The sequence below is a fragment of the Protopterus annectens genome, chromosome 14.part0, assembly GCF_019279795.1.
Source record: "Protopterus annectens isolate FY-2018-M chromosome 14.part0, PAN1.0, whole genome shotgun sequence".
NCBI classification, from domain to species: domain Eukaryota; kingdom Metazoa; phylum Chordata; order Ceratodontiformes; family Protopteridae; genus Protopterus; species Protopterus annectens.
In genome coordinates, this window is record NC_056748.1 from 895,623,167 (window position 1) to 895,643,206 (window position 20,040).

At 39.4% G+C, this 20,040-nt stretch overlaps 1 protein-coding gene across 2 annotated transcripts in view; it reads right to left on the reverse strand.

Moving 5' to 3' along the window:
- Positions 1-20,040, reverse strand: part of EXOC6 (exocyst complex component 6) — a 1,799,203-nt gene that overhangs the window by 1,265,377 nt on the left and 513,786 nt on the right. The gene's annotated exons all lie outside the window — the stretch shown is intronic.

Consider the following 20,040-nt stretch of genomic DNA (forward strand, 5'->3'; position numbering starts at 1 on the left):
AGAACTTGCTGGAGGGACAGATTCATAACCCAGAGGCTCCCTTCACTCTGGAACAGAATTCCAATTCATGTTAGGCAGAGCACCTCACTGAATCTCTTCAAGAAGAATCTTGATGAGTGGATGGGGGATCGTAGGTTTGTCCCGGGGATTACTTCTGTGTCACTATTAGACAGAGGCACAGCAAACTAAACCTTAAAAAGGGCACAGTATACTCAAATCAAGGGGTGGCATAAGCCAAACAAAATCGGGCTAGGCTTATAATTGCCCCAGGGCAGATAGCCTAGTATGAACCTATGAACCTAAGAAAGTTGAATGATAAACTGCCAAAAAAAGCAAAGAGGAAATACAGATCAGTACAGCCACATTTTGCCACTCCTGAAGAATCCATTACTAAGACATCTTCAAATGAATGTAGTGTTTTTGAGTCAGTAGTAGGTGAAAAATCTTACTGTAAAACTGCCCCTGCAAACCTGGAGTTCATTACCTCAACAAATTAAATGAGACAAACACTGCTCATTCAAAATATAAATGCTCGTAAATGCTACAAAGATAGTACCTGTTATCTTCATCAACAATATAGCTAATTGTTAAGTTTTCCTATATGTTCCCAAAAACAATTATATTAACTCAAGATTGTATTTCTGGTTATCTGCACCAAGATTATTTGTAAACTTTATAGTGAGTCAGTTGTCCACTTGATTACTACAGTTAACATATGCCTTAATACCTGTCCAAATGCTAATACCTCCTAAAACAACATACAACCAAAGATCAATGCTTATGTTACACATTATCTGTGTGCCACTGACCAAGGTCATGGCCAAAAAGGATCCTAGTGTCAGCTTATATACCCAACGAACAAACTAACCAAAATACAGAGGCCTACTTACCAAAACACCAGTATAAACCACAGATGAGGAAACTTTTTTTTTTTTGCACACTGTTTGACCCCTGCCCACCTACCAGTTATCAGACTCTTGCCAGCCAGTCAGTCAACCCATCTGTTCTCTTATCATTAGAAGAGTCAACTCAGCACAGCTGGTTGTCTTATCACTTCCATAAGAGAGGATGCCAACAAAGAGCTCTACTCCAATTCTGAAGCACAGAAAGTAGATCCTCCCATTTCCACCTGGGAAATTACATTTGTATTTCTGCTCCCCAAGTGTCTGAAACCTTTTCCTCCCCCCTGCCGGGAAAGGCAAGCAGGCCACACTCCTCCACTTCTCTCCCTCCCTTCCTGCCTGGCTCCTCCAGTTCCAAGGCTGTTAATCGAACTCCAGCTGCCCGAGTTACAGAAAGGGCTACACCACCATGTGCCGTGGAGCAAGGCAATATTAAAATTTAACATATAATTTGATCTTTGCAAACATGCTTTGCTGTGAGTAACAGCAAGCATCTCTTTTTTGAGGACAGTCTCTTGCCAAGTTCTTCAAAGATCTCAACTCAGTACACTCTGCAGGCACCTAGTATAGTATTAGCAAACAAGATTAGGAGGAAATGCCCAGCCCTATACTCTCTAGTCCTGCCGTACTCAAACACGAGGCAGTTACACCTTCAAGAAAAAAAAAAAAAAACTAAAAATGGACCTACAATAAAAACTTGCAAAACTTAAAAACACAGAAGACCTGAACTGGGTGGAGGACCACTCTAATAAAAAGGGGAGAGTATGATGATAATAAGATACCAGAGATCCTTTCAGACAAATAGTTTTTTATTTATTTATTTTATTTTTTATTTATTTAACATTTGTTGACCGGGAATGTCTGACTAGGTTCCACAGAGCCTGTTTTCAGCGGAGGCCTGGGGAGAAATGCTCCAGATGCATATCTTTGGAGTTGATATAAGGAGAACTCTCAAATTTGCAATATCACACTCTGAAAGACCAAATGCAATGGGTAACAGCTGAGATGACTCCCAAATAGTAAACAACCATGTCACTGGGAAAAAGGAAACTGAAATGCCAGAGACGCAGTCTCAAAAAAAACTGATCCAGCTAGCACTCTAAAAGCTGGCTACATAGATAACATCAGGGCCTCTTCTCCAAGGGTAAAGGAGGTCAACCTGAATCCATGCACTCTCTCTTAAGAAAAGCTTATAATGGTGAGCATTAAGTGTATGAAGGCCCCTAACCCTCTTGGACTCAGCCACTGAAAAGGAAACAAGGAAGTTAATGGTCTGACTGAAAAACAGCTTTGAAATGACTTAAGGGGGAGAAACATATACTTATCATGACAGAAGGATGTCCCCTGTTAACGACCATATAAAATAATCTGCAAATTATGATATCTAGGCTCAAAATGCATCTGGTAGATGTAGCAACTATCAAGAATAAAGACTTCTTAAAAATGAACTTCAAGTTAAAAAGGCAGATGAACAAGTCTATCACAAATGAAGTTCAAGTCAGAAGGAGAAGGGCTCTTCCCAGAATACTGAAACAGAGTACCCCTTCAGGAGCTGCTTGGTAATCCAGTGCTGAGTTAAAGTTCTGCAACCCACAAGACCTACAGGTACCAAACAGTAGACACAATGCACTTTGACTGTTGACTAAAACAGGACTAAATAAAACTGGTATCCAAGGAAGGCAAGGCAGACTTACCAATTTACTCATTGTGGAAAAGGTTCATATTGGTCCAGAGAATTACTTACATTTGTTAACATAAGTCTGCTTAGTGAAATGTTTCCTGGTAGCTTCTAGAATTAGCAAATCATTATTAATGTTTTAGCTGATTTATACATGGGCTTTCATTGATAGGTCCTCAGCCTTGCTCATCCTCTCTTCCACTCCAGTTAAAATTTTTTTGTCTGAACCTCCCACATTCAAGGTTGTGTGTCACCTATCATGGGGCAAGTAAAAATATTGCACATTGTACTAGAAGATTGCAACTAAACACTGGGCTCAACAAACCACCCCCAAAATGAAGTACATCTCCAGCAAACCAAGAAAAAAAAGTCAATGAAATATTGACATCTACACTGTTAATAAAATGAAATAATTACTCAGCTTGTAGGGAGGAACTCCTGCAAATGCAGCTGAATGTCAGGATCATCCATGCATAGAAGGACAAAGTGAGTGCATCTTATACTTTCATGGAGAGATTTCCTAAAAAGAAATAATTACGATAAGAATATATCTTTCATTGGATTATACTTTCATGGAGAGATTTCCTAAAAAGAAATAATTACGATAAGAATATATCTTTCATATCCGATCTAAGGAAACTTTCTTCAGTAGCCTACCATGAAGCCAAATGCCAAGAGGTAAAACCCACTAGAGTGGAAGTAGCTGGAAGACAGACAAAAATGAAGAGAAGTAGAAGGCTGAATCCTGAGGCACTGAGGTAGCAAAGAAGGTATGATTCATGAGGTCAAGGTCAAGAGAACAATGCATATAGAAGGTGTGAAATGAGACAAATAAGTGTCCATGCCGTAAAACGTCTGTCCCACAGTTCAGTGGTATGGATCCTTGAGGGTTCAGATTTTGTGCTTAGACATGGGAAGAAATTGTTTGGAGATCTGAGAGGTTTAATGCTGGATTTCTATCCTGGAGAATTAGGAGTTATGTACTTACCATAACTTGGCATTTGTATTATACATTTTCATTCTTAAAAACAAAAATAAACTAGGAATATAACGTCAAGACTTGTTATTAATAAGACAAACATAAAGCTTTCAAGCATAAGCTCTTTCTCAATGCATAAAATAGCTAGGTTAATGGTCACAATAAATATTCAAATCAGCCAATAAAAATCAACCTTCAATTACATATTTAAAAATTCACAGACTTAATTAACCCATTCCTAGCCATAAGATAAAAACAAGACAATATAAAACATACAGATACATACAGCCTGGTCAATACAACTATTAATTAATAGAGTCATGTTTATATTTAAAAATAGGTTTTAAACTATTTTGAGAATTCAATCCTGGATACACAAACTCGAAAAGAGTCATACAGAATCAAAAGTCAATACAGAATGTAAGCTCAGGTGATACACATTCCTTTAAATTTCGAGTAGTTCAAGTTGTAAATGTAGGTATAAGGGGTGGTGACATCAGACTGAGCTTGCAGAATGTGAGTGGATAGACTATTTTCAAGCTTTTGTGTATCCAGGACTGAATTCTCACAATAGTTTAAAACTTATTCTTAAATATAAACATGACTGTATTAATTCGTAGTTGTATTGACCAGGCTGTATGTATCTGTATGTTTTATATAGTCTTATCTTATGGCTAGGAATGGGTTAATTATGTCTGTGACTTTTTTAAATATATAATTGAAGGCTGATTCTTACTGGCTGATTTGAATATTTATTGTGACCATTAACCTAACTATTTTATGCATTGAGAAAGAGCTTATGCTTGAAAGCTTTGCATTTGTCTTACTAAAAACAAGTCTTGACGTTGTATTCCTAGTTTTGTTTTTGTGTTTTTCAGTACCTGGGAATACTTTGGTTCCTACACAACATTTTAATTTTTCCTCACTGATGAGTTACAGATCCGACCCCTGGATCTGACTCAGCCACATATATAAGGCTTTGGCTCCTTCTCTCGAGCTCTTCCCATTATGCACTACACCATCCCTAACTCTTCAGATCAAGTTTGCTGCCTACTACGTTAGATTTATAGAGACAGAACAGAAATGAAAGGACGGAGGCTCAAACCAGATACATGAAGGTTCCAATATCATGCAGATCCATCTAAGAGTGACAAGGCCAGGGGATGGTAGAGAGGGAAGGTGAGGAAGAATGAGAATGGACAACAAAGATGCCAAGTTATGGTGACTATAACTCCTAAATCTGATGTTGTCCTTTTCATTCTTCCTCATCGATGGGTCAGAGTCCCCAGATAAGTAACTCTTGGGAGGCCCTCAAGGAAGGATATGCTGGAGCACTGTTGAACCAAAGGAAGCTTTGTTTCTGAAGACAACATCCAATTTGTAATGCATCATGAAGGTACGAGTCTTTGACCAAGTGGCTGCAGCACAGATGTCATCAACAGAAGCTCTGGAGGAAAAGGCAGATGTGAATTAGCCATAGATCTAGTAGAATGGCTTCTAGGAGGACGAGGCAAATTTTTAGAATAAATTAGCAAAATACAGAGAGCAATCTATTAGCAAGGGTAATTTTGGAAACTACTTGGCCTAAGTGATTAGGCGAAAAAGACACAAACAGCTGATCAGACTTTCTGTACTGTTTCTTTATGTGAAGATAAAAACATAGTTGTCTATGTACATCAAGAAGGTGCAACAAATATTCACCCTTTTTAGAAAAATTTGGAAAGAAGACCGGCAATTGTACTGACTGATCAGTGTTGGACTCTGTGGCTACCTTAGGCATAAATGAAGGACTGGTTTGGAGAGACACCCTATAGCTGTGGAAAAAATGCAAGCAACTTGGAAGACAAGGCCACAGGCTCTGAGATTCATTTTGCTGATGTAATTAGATTAATGATCATCTAGTAATTACTTTGGGTGCAAGGGAAGGATTAGCCCAGAGGAACACCCTATCTCAATGGATAATGATGTAAGGAGGTTTGGTATACAAGGCCTGAAACTATAAAACTCTTTCCAACCTGACTACAAAGAAAAGTTTTCCATAAAGGAATATTCCTATCAAAAATGGATTATCGTTTCAAGGGTCCTACATGGACTAGGGGGTGAGCAAGGGTGTACCATGGTATAATCTGGAAAAGAGAAGCCATGTATTCAGTTGAAGAGTAGGAAAATCAAAAAACTTGATCTCCGGTAGAAAAACAGAAGATCCTGGCTCGGCTGCATGATTCTTGGATGAAACCACAGGTAAGACCAGAGATATGCGGGTCAAAAAACTAACAGGGCCAGAAGAGAATGTAGAAGATAACGGAGGACGTCAGTCTATTGGCTTAATATAGAAACTTTGAATCAATGGTAGATGAGAACAGAAATGTAGAAGAAGGGCCAGGGGGCCCATCAGAAGAGAACATCCTTCATGGACTCCTCCGAAGGGAGGGTCAGAATGAACTGTATATATTGAAAGGTATCTAAATGGGGGGGGAGGGTTCTGGAAGATTGTAACATTAGAAGAACTGGTTTATGGTCTGGGGAAAGAGAAGACACAGAGTCCCAAAGGGAAAACTATGAAGTTGGACCATCTTTCAGATAGTAAGCACTCTTGCCATACTTGAGAAGCATCCTCAATTACTGCTAGTAATATGGAGGAGAGTAGGGAAGTTTGTCCGACAATGTGCTCCCTGTTTATGTCTTTCAGAAAATACAAATTTTGCAATATTAGGTGTATGTAGAGGAAGAAGATAGTGTTTTTATGGAGTAGGGCACTGTATAGTCAAAGCCTACTGAAACAAAAAAGGCTTAAGAAAATACTGGCTAGCAGAGCTAGAATAATGGAAACTGGACACATTAGAAATGAAATACTGAACTGAGTTTCCAAAAGAATCTTAGTATTATGCAGGAAACTGTTTTGATTTGGTCATGGTTTTGAAATGGCCAGAGATTTAGGGATGTACCAAAAAAGTAAATTCTGGCTAGTGGAAGTTGACGTGGTTGGAGAAGTGAGATGTTACCATTCATATATGACCACAATAGTAGCCTTTCTAGTGACATGTGAGGTACTTCAACTGCCCAGCATAAAGTAAAACAAAATGCCCTGGGGGCTGAGGTGGAGGTAAGCTGAATGGATTGTGACTAGCTTTCAATAGAAAATGCTGAAAAATTCCAAAATGCCCATCTAGTTTAGTGTGGAGTTCTTCTTCTTAGTTGCATATGGAACAAATTTGTTAAAGCTTGCTTAGAAGAGGCAAGATAAGCTGAACTGTAAAATATCCAGAGTCTATTTTGCTTAAATTAATATTTAAAATAATAACACTCATCTCAGTACCCATGTAGTATTCTATTTGTTACATGCAGAAGAGGAAAAAGAGTGTAGTGACCTATTTAAAAAATTGTTCAGAAATTCAAAGGGAAGGGACATTGACTCGCAAATGTTTCGAGAGGTGGGCAGCATGGTCGATACATCAGGATACTGACAGGATATCTGAAAGAAGTAATATTTAGAACCCTGAATCTGCAGACCAACTCTTTTTAGAGACAAAGTTGTAATCTGGGATTAATTAAACAAAGACGCCTAGAGGAGTTATCTGAAGCGATGGAACATCAGGCAAGTACATCTTATAACAGTTAGTCAGGGGTAACTGATTGAAGGGCACCTTCCATTATAAGGGGAAACTGTATTTGGAAAGATAATAAGCTAATCAGTTGAGGGCAGAACCTATAGAGATCTATTGAAGAGTTACAGTACAAGAGCAAATTCAAACTGGAAAATTAGTTAATGAATCTACACAAAGAAAGGATAAGGAAAATTCTTGGATTTCATGAGATCATGTAGGACTTCCACACGTCTCCTAAAGACAATAACTGGACCAGCTGTTTGGGAGACATTTGAGATTCTCCATAGATACAAGGTTGAAAAAGTTTGGGAGTTCTACCTTGGAAACTTTTTTTTTTGGTTTAAAGTCACCTGCGGGCAGAAACAGAAAAGCACTCCAATATGGAAGTATTTAAGGTGATATCATGAAATCCAAAAATTGTTTATGTTTTGGAATGTTCTGAGTAGACAAGGGGACTGATCACCAAATCCTATACAGTGACACCAGCAGCTATGTAGTGGAACTGTGGCACTCTAAAGGAGGACAAAGGAATTCCTCATTTCTAAACATCCTCAACCATCTAGCACCCTTAAAAACAATTAGGATACGTAGTAACCCTATCCTGTCTCCAGAAAACTATAAGAACCCTACTCCAAAATAGGAACAAAGCTTGGAAAACCTGATGCCACTATAGAACACCTGCAACTAGGCAATACTTTCTTAAACTTCGGAATAAGGCCATAAAACAAGTAAAACTAGATAAACAAAACTAATACCTGTCCCTACAAAAGAAGTATAACAACAACCCTCAGAAATTTTGGGCAACAGTAAATAATATCCTTCAGCCCGGTAAATCCACCACTCCACTCCCCAATGTCCCTGGCACTGATCTCGATATCACCTGCAGCTTTAACAACTACTTCACCTCCTTCATTCTGAATATGATAAATAACTCCACCACCACCAACACTTCGCAAATCCATACAACCCAGCAAGACTGTATCCCCTTCTCACTCACGCCGGTACAAACATCCTATATACAAAAATTACTAACTAAACTTAAACCCACCACCCTAGCCGCTGACAATATCCCCACCAAATACCTGCAACTCGCATCCACAGTCATAGCCTACCCCTTCTCACTACTAATTAACAGATCCATTACGGAAAACACCGTGCCAACCTTGTGGAAAACCTCTTTCATCATTCGCCTTCGCAAAGGGGGACCCTCTACCGATCTCTCTATCGCTCAATAGCAATTCTTTCACCCCTGTAAAAACATCTAGAGAGATGCATACATCACCAAATCCTCTCCCACTACCTCTCTAATAATCTTCTCTCTCCTACCCAACACTGCTTCCGTCCATCTCACAGTACCTCCACCGTGGCTTCCGCCCATCTCACAGTACCTCTACTGTCCTCCTCAGATTTACCAACACTATAAACTCCTATAGGAACCAAGGCAATCTTGTCTCTGCTACCTTCCTTGATTTATCCAAGGCATCTGACTGACACCTCCACTCTGCTCTGGTTCAAAAGCCATCTAGGTAAACTGTCACCAGTCTGTCAAATGGATAAACGCCACTCCCAGTTACCTTAGGCGTACCCCAAGGTTCTATCCTTGGCCCACTTTTATTTAATATCTTCATCAACCAACTCCACGTAACTACCACAAAACCCGATATAGTCCAATATGCTGATGACACTACCCTCATATGCACTGCACCCAATATCCAACTTCTTCAGCAAAAAGCCCAACTAACCTTCACTGAAACTGAGAACTGGCTCAATAACTCAACTTATGCTTAACCCCCAAAAAAAACAACTCATGCTGTTCCACCCAACAAAACCCTCTAATCTCCCCTTTTCCATTTTCTCCACCAATAACACCCAAATCACCCCAGTCCCTGAGGCAAAACTCCTAGGAATTATCATTGACCAACAGCTCAAATTTAACAAACACATATCAGTAACTATCTCTAAGGTCCACAAAAAACTAGGCTCCCTCTATAGATGCCAAAAGTACCTTACCTCAGAATCTCGTATTGCCATAGCTAGAACTCATCTTCTGTCCACACTGCTATATGCCTCTTCCTCACTAACAAACCTAAATAAAACCAGCTTAAACAAACTCTCCACCTGCTACAACAAAATTGCCAGATTCTCCACCAAGTCCCATTCCCACCATCACCAAGTCCTACAAACCCTACATTGGCTTGAATTCCCCAACCTTCTAAAATATCACCAACTCAACTTAGCCCTTCAAATACTGCACTACCCTGAAACAAACACCTGCCCTGAACAACCTCCTTAACTTCCATATTCCAAATAGACAATTATGTTCTAGCAACAAAGCCTTAATTGAAACCATTTCCTGCAAAAACAACTCAAGGGAATCTCTTTTTGCTCATGAAATTGCCAAGACCTGGAACAAGCTTCCACCTGACCTCAGACTTCTAAATTCTACATCATCCTTTAAGATTCTCCTAAAATTGTATCTCTACTCTCACCATCTATGCAACTGTAATAAGCCACCATAAAACATACTACTACAGGGAAACCTTTTTTACAACTCAAGTGCATCCTCTGCCAGGGTCACTGTTCAGACTGTACTACACTCCTCTGAATTAATCTTAATCCTCAATGTAAAACTGTAAATACTTGTAAATATTTTTACAAGTAGTCACCTGTTTATCCATCCATCAGTGTAATACAACTGCTATGCTCATTCTGTATAAAAATTTTTAACCTTTACATCCAATAGAATTCTTATCGCTACGAACAAAAATATCTTTATAACATTTACCTGCAAAGATATATCTATACTCTGACCTACTGTAAGTAGTATTGCAACTTGTTATACTATACAAGTAATCTACAACTTCTTCTCTCATGTTATTGTAAATTGTATTCTCTCTGTTTTTTTACTGTGCTGGAGCTTTTCTCCCCAGGACTCCGTTGAAAATGGACATCTGCTGTCCAGTCAGACTATCCTGGTCAACAAATGTGAAAATAAATAAATAAATATTGAGAGAACAAATCTGGAGAATCCTTCTTTCCTTCGTGAAAAGCACAATGGAGTTGTTGAAACGCATTCGCACAGTCACTGTACTCAGAGGGAAAGTGTCCTCCAGAAACTCTACTCTGGAGAGAACGGTCCCGTCAGTTTGAAACATGTCCCGGCTACCGAACAGAAGGGGGAAAGTGACCCACTGAGAAGGTAAGGGACCCTCTCCCTGCGTCAAGCCAAGGAGTCCCAGGGTAGGAGGACAGAGCTTAAACCCAGACCCCAACAGCAGAGAGAGAAACAAACTCCACAGCGGAGGCCCTTGTGTGGACAGAATGGGTCCAGGAAGAATGGCGGCCAACCAAAAACAATGCCCTTGTATCTCAAGTCCACCTCAATAGATGGAACTGGAACAAAGCTGTGTCGGGGATCGCAACTCAAGACCAGATATGTGTCCAAGGCAAATCCGTGTACTGAGCTGGAAAAGTAACCAGTTTCAAACAGCAACTGTGTGGAACCACAACAGAACAGGTCTCTATGCAGCTACAAAATCATACAGTCATGATGGAACATACCAAATCCATCCAGGCAGTGCTGGGAAGTCGGCACTACAGGACCCGCCTGTACTGGTCAAACGCATTAACTTTCTCTATTTTTTTTTACAATCCACCATGCTTTAAGAGGATAAGGAAACCACATAAAACCTTACCTAATACAGGACAAGCAGCAAATTTGGGGTGGACTGTCAACCTTGCTTCTACAAGTTCAGAAAATGGCCAACATAACAGGATCTCAGTCAGCATGCATTTTCAAGAGAGAAACCAAAACATTCAAATACTGGTAAAGTCAGAACCAAGGGAAGCCTTGGATCTGAAGAAACATGCAATCACTCACCAGTTGCAGATCTGAAGGCACCAGATCTGTGAACATTTCAGTACTCACGGGTGCAGAATCTAGTCATCGGATCCTAGGCTCAGGATTCGCTGGGAGAAGTATCTCAAAAGACTGGATCAAAAGGAGGGATTTTTTTATTTCTTTAGTTTTTGCATGCTGTCCCTACCCATATGGTGATGGTCTACTATGCCAGTATGGTGGGGGGGGGGATAAAATGGTAAGACTGGTCGGATTTACTAAGGTGTCCGCTCAAATATTTAGTCTCAGTTTACTTCTGATCTGAGGTGTCCACTGAAAGATTCAACCTTGGGTCAAAGATTCTGTTTCACTTAGTTTGGATCTGAATAATTAGATCAGAGGTGTACGCTGAAAGACTCAGTCCTGGCTAAGAGGTTCAGCTTTACTTGGGTCAGATCTGAATACCGTGGATCCAAGATGTCCATTAAATGTTTCAGTCTGGGCTCAAGGATTCAGGTTCAGATAGGCTGGATCCGAGCACCATGGATCTGATGAAAATAGTGATATGCTGAAGGCTGGTTAAGCAGTGTAGGTGTGACAGCTGCCAGGCTGAATGGAACAGAAAAAAATTCTTACTGTGAGGCAGTAATGTCAGTTCTGCAGTACAGAGAAAAAACTGTTTGAATAAAGACCAATTAAATCTAGCAGTGCTCAGACATTAACTGGTAGGAAAAGCATTACAGTAAAGCTGTCTGCAAGGAAAGACAATCTCCAAGTCAGCAGACTGTAAAGAAAAGTGAGTTCATATCTAAGTACTTGCTGAAAAAGAACCAGTACCACTAAATGGGTCTATATTAGAGCATCGAAGTTTGAAAACATTGAATGTTCTAATATCGGACCCAAAACAGTGAACGCTGAAAATAGTGAAGCTGCAGAACACCAAATTTTTTCCTAGGGGAAGAATTTGGTTGGCCGTTTCTGTGGCTTAGCTATTTTCAGCACTGTGGTGGAAAGTTACGGGTCGGGTTCAGGTAAGTGTGCAATTGTGCGGACGTTAGGGTTAGGGCATGGGTGAGGTGAGTGTGCGATAGTAACAGACTTTAGGGTGAGGGCGCAGGTGAGGCAAGTGTGCGATAGTGACGGACCTTAGGGTTTGCATTAAGGTAAGTGGATAGATAGTGTATGTACAGTTTAATGTAGGGTTAGATGTAGGATTTTAAGTGTATGTGTGTGGATTGCTGTTTTTTTGGTGCGCTTGTGTTGTGTGTGTGTTTCTTGGAACAGCAAATTTTTTCCCAGGGAAAAAAATTGGCTGTTCTGAGCTTTCGATATCATCATATTTTGAGATTACAAGTTCAAGCTTATGGTGTTCGATGTTTTGGAATTTCGATATGATACAGACCCCCACTAAATAGATGATTGCATACAATATATATATATATATATATATATATATATATATATATATATATATATATTTATATATATATACATATATTTATATATTTATATATATATATATATATATATATATATATATATATATATATATATATATATATATATATATATATACATATATATATATATATATATATATACACACACACACACACACACACACACACACACAGACACACACACACACACACACACATACATATAGTGGATATAAAAAGTGTACGCACCCTTGTTAAAATGCCAGGTTTTTGTGATATAAAAAAATGAGACCACAATAAATAATTTAAAAACTTTTCCCACCTTTAATGTGACCTATAACCTGTACAATTCAATTGAAAAAAAAACAAGTCTGTTAGGGGAAAAATATAAAAAAATAAAAAATGTACAACAAGCTGGTTGCATAAGTGTGCACACTCTTAAATTAACGCTTTGTTGAAGCACCTTCTGATTTAATTACAGCATTCAGTCTTCTTGAGTACACACCTGCCATTAATTAAAGAGACTCTGATTAACCTCAAATTAAGTTCAGCTGTCCTAGTAGGATTTTCCTGACATTTACTCAGTTGCCTGCTACTGCAAAAGCCATGGTTCGCCTTTAGAGAGCTTACAAAGCATCAAAGGGATCTCATTGTTGAAAGATATCAGTCAGGAGAAGGGTACAAAACATTTTCCACAACATTAGATATACCATGGAACACATTGAAGACAGTCATCAAAAAATGGAGAAAATATGGGACAACAGTGACATTGCAAAGAACTGATGTCCCTTCAAAACTGATGAAAAGACAAGATGAAAATTGGTCGGAGGCTGCCAAGAGACCTACAGCAACACTGAAGGAGCTACAGGGATTTCTGGCAAGTACTGGTTGTGTACTACATGTGACAACAACCTCCTGTATTCTCCATATGTCTGGGTTATGGGGTAGGGTTACAAAACGGAAGCCTTTTCTTACACAGAAAAACATCCAGGCCCAGCTAAAATTTGCAAAACAATAATCAAGTCTCCCAAAAACATGTGGGAAAATGTGTTATGGTCTAATGAGACCAAGGTTGAACTTTTTGGCCACAATTCCAAAAGGTGCGTTTGGCACAAAAGCAACACTTTGCATCAACAAAAGAACACCATCCCCACGGTGAAGCATGTTGGTGACAGTATCATGCTTCGGGGTTGCTTTTCTTCAGCTGGAACTGGGGCTTTAGTCAAGGTGGACGGAATTATGAACAGTTCCAAATACCAGTTTCTTCAGCTGGAACTGGGGCTTTAGTCAAGGAGGACGGAATTATGAACAGTTCTAAATACCAGTCACTTTTGGCCCAAAACCTTTAGGTGTCTGCTAGAAAGCTGAAGATGAAGAAGAATTTCACCTTTCAACACAACAATGACCCCAAGCATACATCCAAATAAAGAAAAGAATGGCTTCACCAGAAGAAAATTAAAGTTTTTGAATGGCCCAGCCAGAGCCCAGACCTAAATCAAATAGAAAATCTGTGGGGTGACCTGAAGAGGGATGTGCACAAAAGATGCCCTCGCAATTAGACAGCTTTGGAGTGCTTTTGCAAGGAAGAATGGGGAAATATTGCCAAATCAAGATGTACCATGCTAATAGACTACTATCCAAGAAGACTGAATGCTGTAATTAAATCAAAAGATCATTAACAAAGTATTAGTTTAAGGGTGTGCACACTTATTCAACGAGCTTATTGTCAGTGTGAAGGGACTTTTAAATGCAGACACTGTAAAGCATGTCCATATATTGTTAAAAGTAAACACTTTATACACCCTATAACAGGTAAAAAACATCATTTTAATGGCTATGCAGACTGTAGAACACGGAATGTGATTTATCTAGCTAAATGTCAACACTGCACCTCATTTTATATAGGAAAGAGAAACTGCATGTTAAAGGATAGGATTATTGGTCATATGTCATCCATTAGATTAAGAAATGAAAACAATGCACTTTATGAGCACATTTGTAAGAATTCTGATCATAATTTTAGATTTATGATTTTACAAATTGTGTATAATCATATTAGGGGAGGGGATATGGTTAACCATACAGAGTTCAGTGAAATGAAATGGATTATTGAACTAGCGGCTGATAGAACCCCTGGACTTAATGGGATCGTACCTTTAAAACCAGCATTGAAAAGGAGGTGGGTGCAATATTGAATGTTGAGCTCTGATTCGTTAATACTTGTTTAAAAATGAGTTGTTTTTAGTGTTTTGTTATCTGAAAAAGGGCTTGGACCTGAAAGCGCTCATGTTGTGTATTTTATTCATGTTTTACTAAATACATAAGTGTTTATTTAGCCTGGTGGTAGTCTGCCATTTTATTACTTGAACTTTTAACGTTTGTAGACGGAACACATTTTGTAAGATATCTTCAGTTTTTTGGACTTTTATATATATATATATATATATATATATATATATATATATATATATATATATATATTTATATATATACATTTTTAAATATCCATATTTTTTTTAAATATCCATATATATCTATATCTAATCTAAATATATATACATGTGTGTGTGTGTCTGTGTATGTATAGCCTCAGTGGCTACGAGGGAAGAAAGAAACATTAAAAAAGAACAACTCTAGAGGAAGAAAAAGGCTACAGCTTTAAACAATCAATAACAGGATACATCAACAAAAAAGAAATTTCCTTACAGCTCGAGATTTAGGAATCTTCCGTCTTACCACAATGGTGGCAGATGTGATCTGTATAGTTAGGCATGCATTATGTGAAGAGGGAGGAGCTCAAGACTAGGATCCATAGTCTTGAATATGCAGCCGAGTTGTATCCGAGGGTGGGATCCGTAACACATCAGTGAGGAAGAATGAAAAGGACAACATCAGATCAGAGGATTTCTTGTCTAACTATGGCCTCCAAGCTGAGGCTATGACCTCTAGCTAAAACACATATAAGTAAAGCACAGAAGAAGGTGGACTGTGGACAACCCAGGGTGTATGCATATGTCTGTGTGTATTGGGCAGCACATGCATGTGAACTGCACCAATGTCACATCATGCCATGCATGGGATGAAATTAAGGGTACACCAATGGGAAAAATACCTCCCCTACCATCAAGTTAGTACTTGTCAATGAATGACTCCTCTTCAAAATACTGTGGAGACGACTAGAAGGAATGGGACACTGAAGAGTGTGTATAGTAGTGGGGGGGGGGTACCAAGAACAGATGCGAAACAAACACCTCTCAGCAGCAGAGATATTTTTGAGACAACTGTTGGCATCTTACCTGCCATGGACTTTGGCATCAGCATTTTCCAAATGGTGGTGAGCTGGCTGATTGTAAAAGACAATACAGCTGCCAATCCAGTTCAAAAGAGTCTGCTTGGTGGCTGTCCATTCTTTTGTCCGAAGAGCAATATAGAAAAACTAAAGTCAGTCTTTCTAAACTCATGCACTAGCTTCAAGTAAAATCACAGCTAGAGACTCAGATCTGTTTATAAAGAGCTTTTTCTCTCTCTTTTGTTTTTGCCCTGCCAAAGAAAATAAGATTGTGAATGGAGTCTTTGTTCTGTTCATCCTGCATCGATGATGCACTGGGCCACAAATTGACTCCATTGTGTCCTATCAGCTGCTGCTTCTTTAGCTTCCTCCCAAGTGATATTCAGGTGAAAGACGGCTCTTGTTACAACTCCTTTCCGGTTTTGTTGGGATCAACCTGGTCTTCTCTTGTACCCAGCTAGTTTCCAGTTGAAGGCTTGTACAGGAATCCTGCTAGTATCCATGTGGTTATCATGACTTGAGATGTACCTCCCTGGACAATATGAACAGTTCCAAATACCAGTTTCTTCAGCTGGAACTGGGGCTTTAGTCAAGGAGGACGGAATTATGAACAGTTCTAAATACCAGTCACTTTTAGCCCAAAACCTTTAGGTGTCTGCTAGAAAGCTGAAGATGAAGAAGAATTTCACCTTTCAACACAACAATGACCCCAAGCATACATCCAAATAAAGAAAAGAATGGCTTCACCAGAAGAAAATTAAAGTTTTTGAATGGACCAGCCAGAGCCCAGACCTAAATCAAATAGAAAATCTGTGGGGTGACCTGAAGAGGGATGTGCACAAAAGATGCCCTTGCAATTAGACAGCTTTGGAGTGCTTTTGCAAGGAAGAATGGGGAAATATTGCCAAATCAAGATGTACCATGCTAATAGACTACTATCCAAGAAGACTGAATGCTGTAATTAAATCAAAAGATCATTAACAAAGTATTAGTTTAAGGGTGTGCACACTTATTCAACGAGCTTATTGTCAGTGTGAAGGGACTTTTAAATGCAGACACTGTAAAGCATGTCCATATATTGTTAAAAGTAAACACTTTATACACCCTATAACAGGTAAAAAACATCATTTTAATGGCTATGCAGACTGTAGAACACGGAATGTGATTTATCTAGCTAAATGTCAACACTGCACCTCATTTTATATAGGAAAGAGAAACTGCATGTTAAAGGATAGGATTATTGGTCATATGTCATCCATTAGATTAAGAAATGAGCACAATGCACTTTATCAGCACATTTGTAAGAATTCTGATCATAATTTTAGATTTATGATTTTACAAATTGTGTATAATCATATTAGGGGAGGGGATATGGTTAACCATACAGAGTTCAGTGAAATGAAATGAATTATTGAACTAGCGGCTGATAGAACCCCTGGACTTAATGGGATCGTACCTTTAAAACCAGCATTGAAAAGGAGGTGGGTGCAATATTGAATGTTGAGCTCTGATTCGTTAATACTTGTTTAAAAATGAGTTGTTTTTAGTGTTTTGTTATCTAAAAAAGGGCTTGGACCTGAAAGCGCTCATGGTGTGTATTTTATTCATGTTTTACTAAATACATAAGTGTTTATTTAGCCTGGTGGTAGTCTGCCATTTTATTACTTGAACTTTTAACGTTTGTAGGCGGAACACATTTTGTAAGATATCTTCAGTTTTTTGGACTTATATATATATACACACACATATATATACATTTTTAAATATCCATATTTTTTTTTAAATATCCATATATATCTATATCTAATCTAAATATATATACATGTGTGTGTGTGTGTGTGTGTGTATGTATAGCCTCAGTGGCTATGAGGGAAGAAAGAAACATTAAAAAAGAACAACTCTAGAGGAAGAAAAAGGCTACAGCTTTAAACAATCAATAACAGGATACATCAACAAAAAAGAAATTTCCTTACAGCTCGAGATTTAGGAATCTTCCGTCTTACCACAATGGTGGCAGATGTGATCTGTATAGTTAGGCATGCATTATGTGAAGAGGGAGGAGCTCAAGACTAGGATCCATAGTCTTGAATATGCAGCCGAGTTGGATCCGAGGGTGGGATCCGTAACACATCAGTGAGGAAGAATGAAAAGGACAACATCAGATCAGAGGATTTCTTGTCTAACTATGGCCTCCAAGCTGAGGCTATGACCTCTAGCTAAAACACATATAAGTAAAGCACAGAAGAAGGTGGACTGTGGACAACCCAGGGTGTATGCATATGTCTGTGTGTATTGGGCAGCACATGCATGTGAACTGCACCAATGTCACATCATGCCATGCATGGGATGAAATTAAGGGTACACCAATGGGAAAAATACCTCCCCTACCATCAAGTTAGTACTTGTCAATGAATGACTCCTCTTCAAAATACTGTGGAGACGACTAGAAGGAATGGGACACTGGACAGTGTGTATAGTAGTGGGGGGGTACCAAGAACAGATGCGAAACAAACACCTCTCAGCAGCAGAGATATTTTTGAGACAACTGTTGGCATCTTACCTGCCATGGACTTTGGCATCAGCATTTTCCAAATGGTGGTGAGCTGGCTGATTGTAAAAGACAATACAGCTGCCAATCCAGTTCAAAAGAGTCTGATTGGTGGCTGTCCATTCTTCTGTCCAAAGAGCAATATAGAAAAACTAAAGTCAGTCTTTCTAAACTCATGCACTAGCTTCAAGTAAAATCACAGCTAGAGACTCAGATCTGTTTATAAAGAGCTTTTTCTCTCTCTTTTGTTTTTGCCCTGCCAAAGAAAATAAGATTGTGAATGGAGTCTTCGTTCTGTTCATCCTGCATCGATGATGCACTGGGCCACAAATTGACTCCATTGTGTCCTATCAGCTGCTGCTTCTTTAGCTTCCTCCCAAGTGATATTCAGGTGAAAGAGGGCTCTTGTTACAACTCCTTTCCGGTTTTGTTGGGGTCAACCTGGTCTTCTCTTGTACCCAGCTAGTTTCCAGTTGAAGGCTTGTACAGGAATCCTGCTAGTATCCATGTGGTTATCATGACTTGAGATGTACCTCCCTGGACAATATGAAGAGAGACATGATTGAGCTCTCTGAACATGTGTTCCAGGCAGGCAGGGCTTTTTTTGAGATGGTACACGCTGGTATGGCATACCAGGACCTCTGCTGCAAAAGTGCCAGATAGAGCGAGTCCACTTACGCGCGGAATTTAAACTTCCGACGTGTGTATTACATTTACACGTCAGAAGTTTAAATTCCATGTGCAAGTGGACTCGCTCATCTGTGTACCATAGGATTGTGGGCTGCGGCGGTTGACGGAACTGCGTAATCGTGACGTGGGCTGCTGATTATCCCTGTTACTCTTTCATTCTCTTCCCTCACTTTAGTTGCGAGAAGAGAGTGAGAGGAGAGACAGGCTATGGTGTGTGTGATATCAGATTTGTCTGTTTTTTGGGGTTATTGAGAGGGCCACGCCAACCAGATGCTTTATTTTTTTAAGTTCCTGGCATACTACTACTCTGTGAAACTTCAAGGCCGTGGCGTTGACTTTTTTTTTTTTTAAAGCGGCAGGGTTTAACCAGATACTAGGGAGGCAGTGTGTGTGTGTGTGTGTGTGTGTGTGTGTGTGTGTGTGAGTGTGTGTGTGTGTGTGTGAGTGTGAGTGTGTGTGTGTGTGTGTGTGTGTGTGTGTGTGTGTGTGTGTGTGTGTGTGTGTGTGTGTGTGTGTGTGTGTGTGTGGGGGGGGGGGGGGGGACTACTGATTTTCTTTTTTTTTAATACACTGACTGGCCAGCAGGGCAGGGTCAACGGACCGTCAATGGAAGGAACCAAGTCTGTCCAGATGATTCATGTGGTCTGTCTGTGTTTTTTGGGGCTTTTGACAGGCAGGGCCAACCAGATACTTTATTTTTCACCTGGCAGGATCAACCTACTCTATGTGTGAAACTTTTAAGGGCCGTGGTGTTGACTTTTTTTTTAATATGTTATAAGCAGGCAGGCTTTAACCAGATACTAGGGCTGGCAGGGTTTATCCAGATACTAGGGAGGCAATGTGTTTAGTGGAGTGGGATTGGGACTGTTGAAACAGGGACTGGCAACAGGGCAGGGTCAACGAACCGTCAATGCAACCACTGTCCAGATGATTCCTGTGATCTTTCTGTGTGTTTTTGGGGCTGTTGATAGGCATGGCCAATCAGATACTTTATTTTTTGCCTGGCAGGACCAACCTACTCTATGTGTGAAACTTTTAGGCTCGTGGCACTTAATTAATTTTTAATATGTTA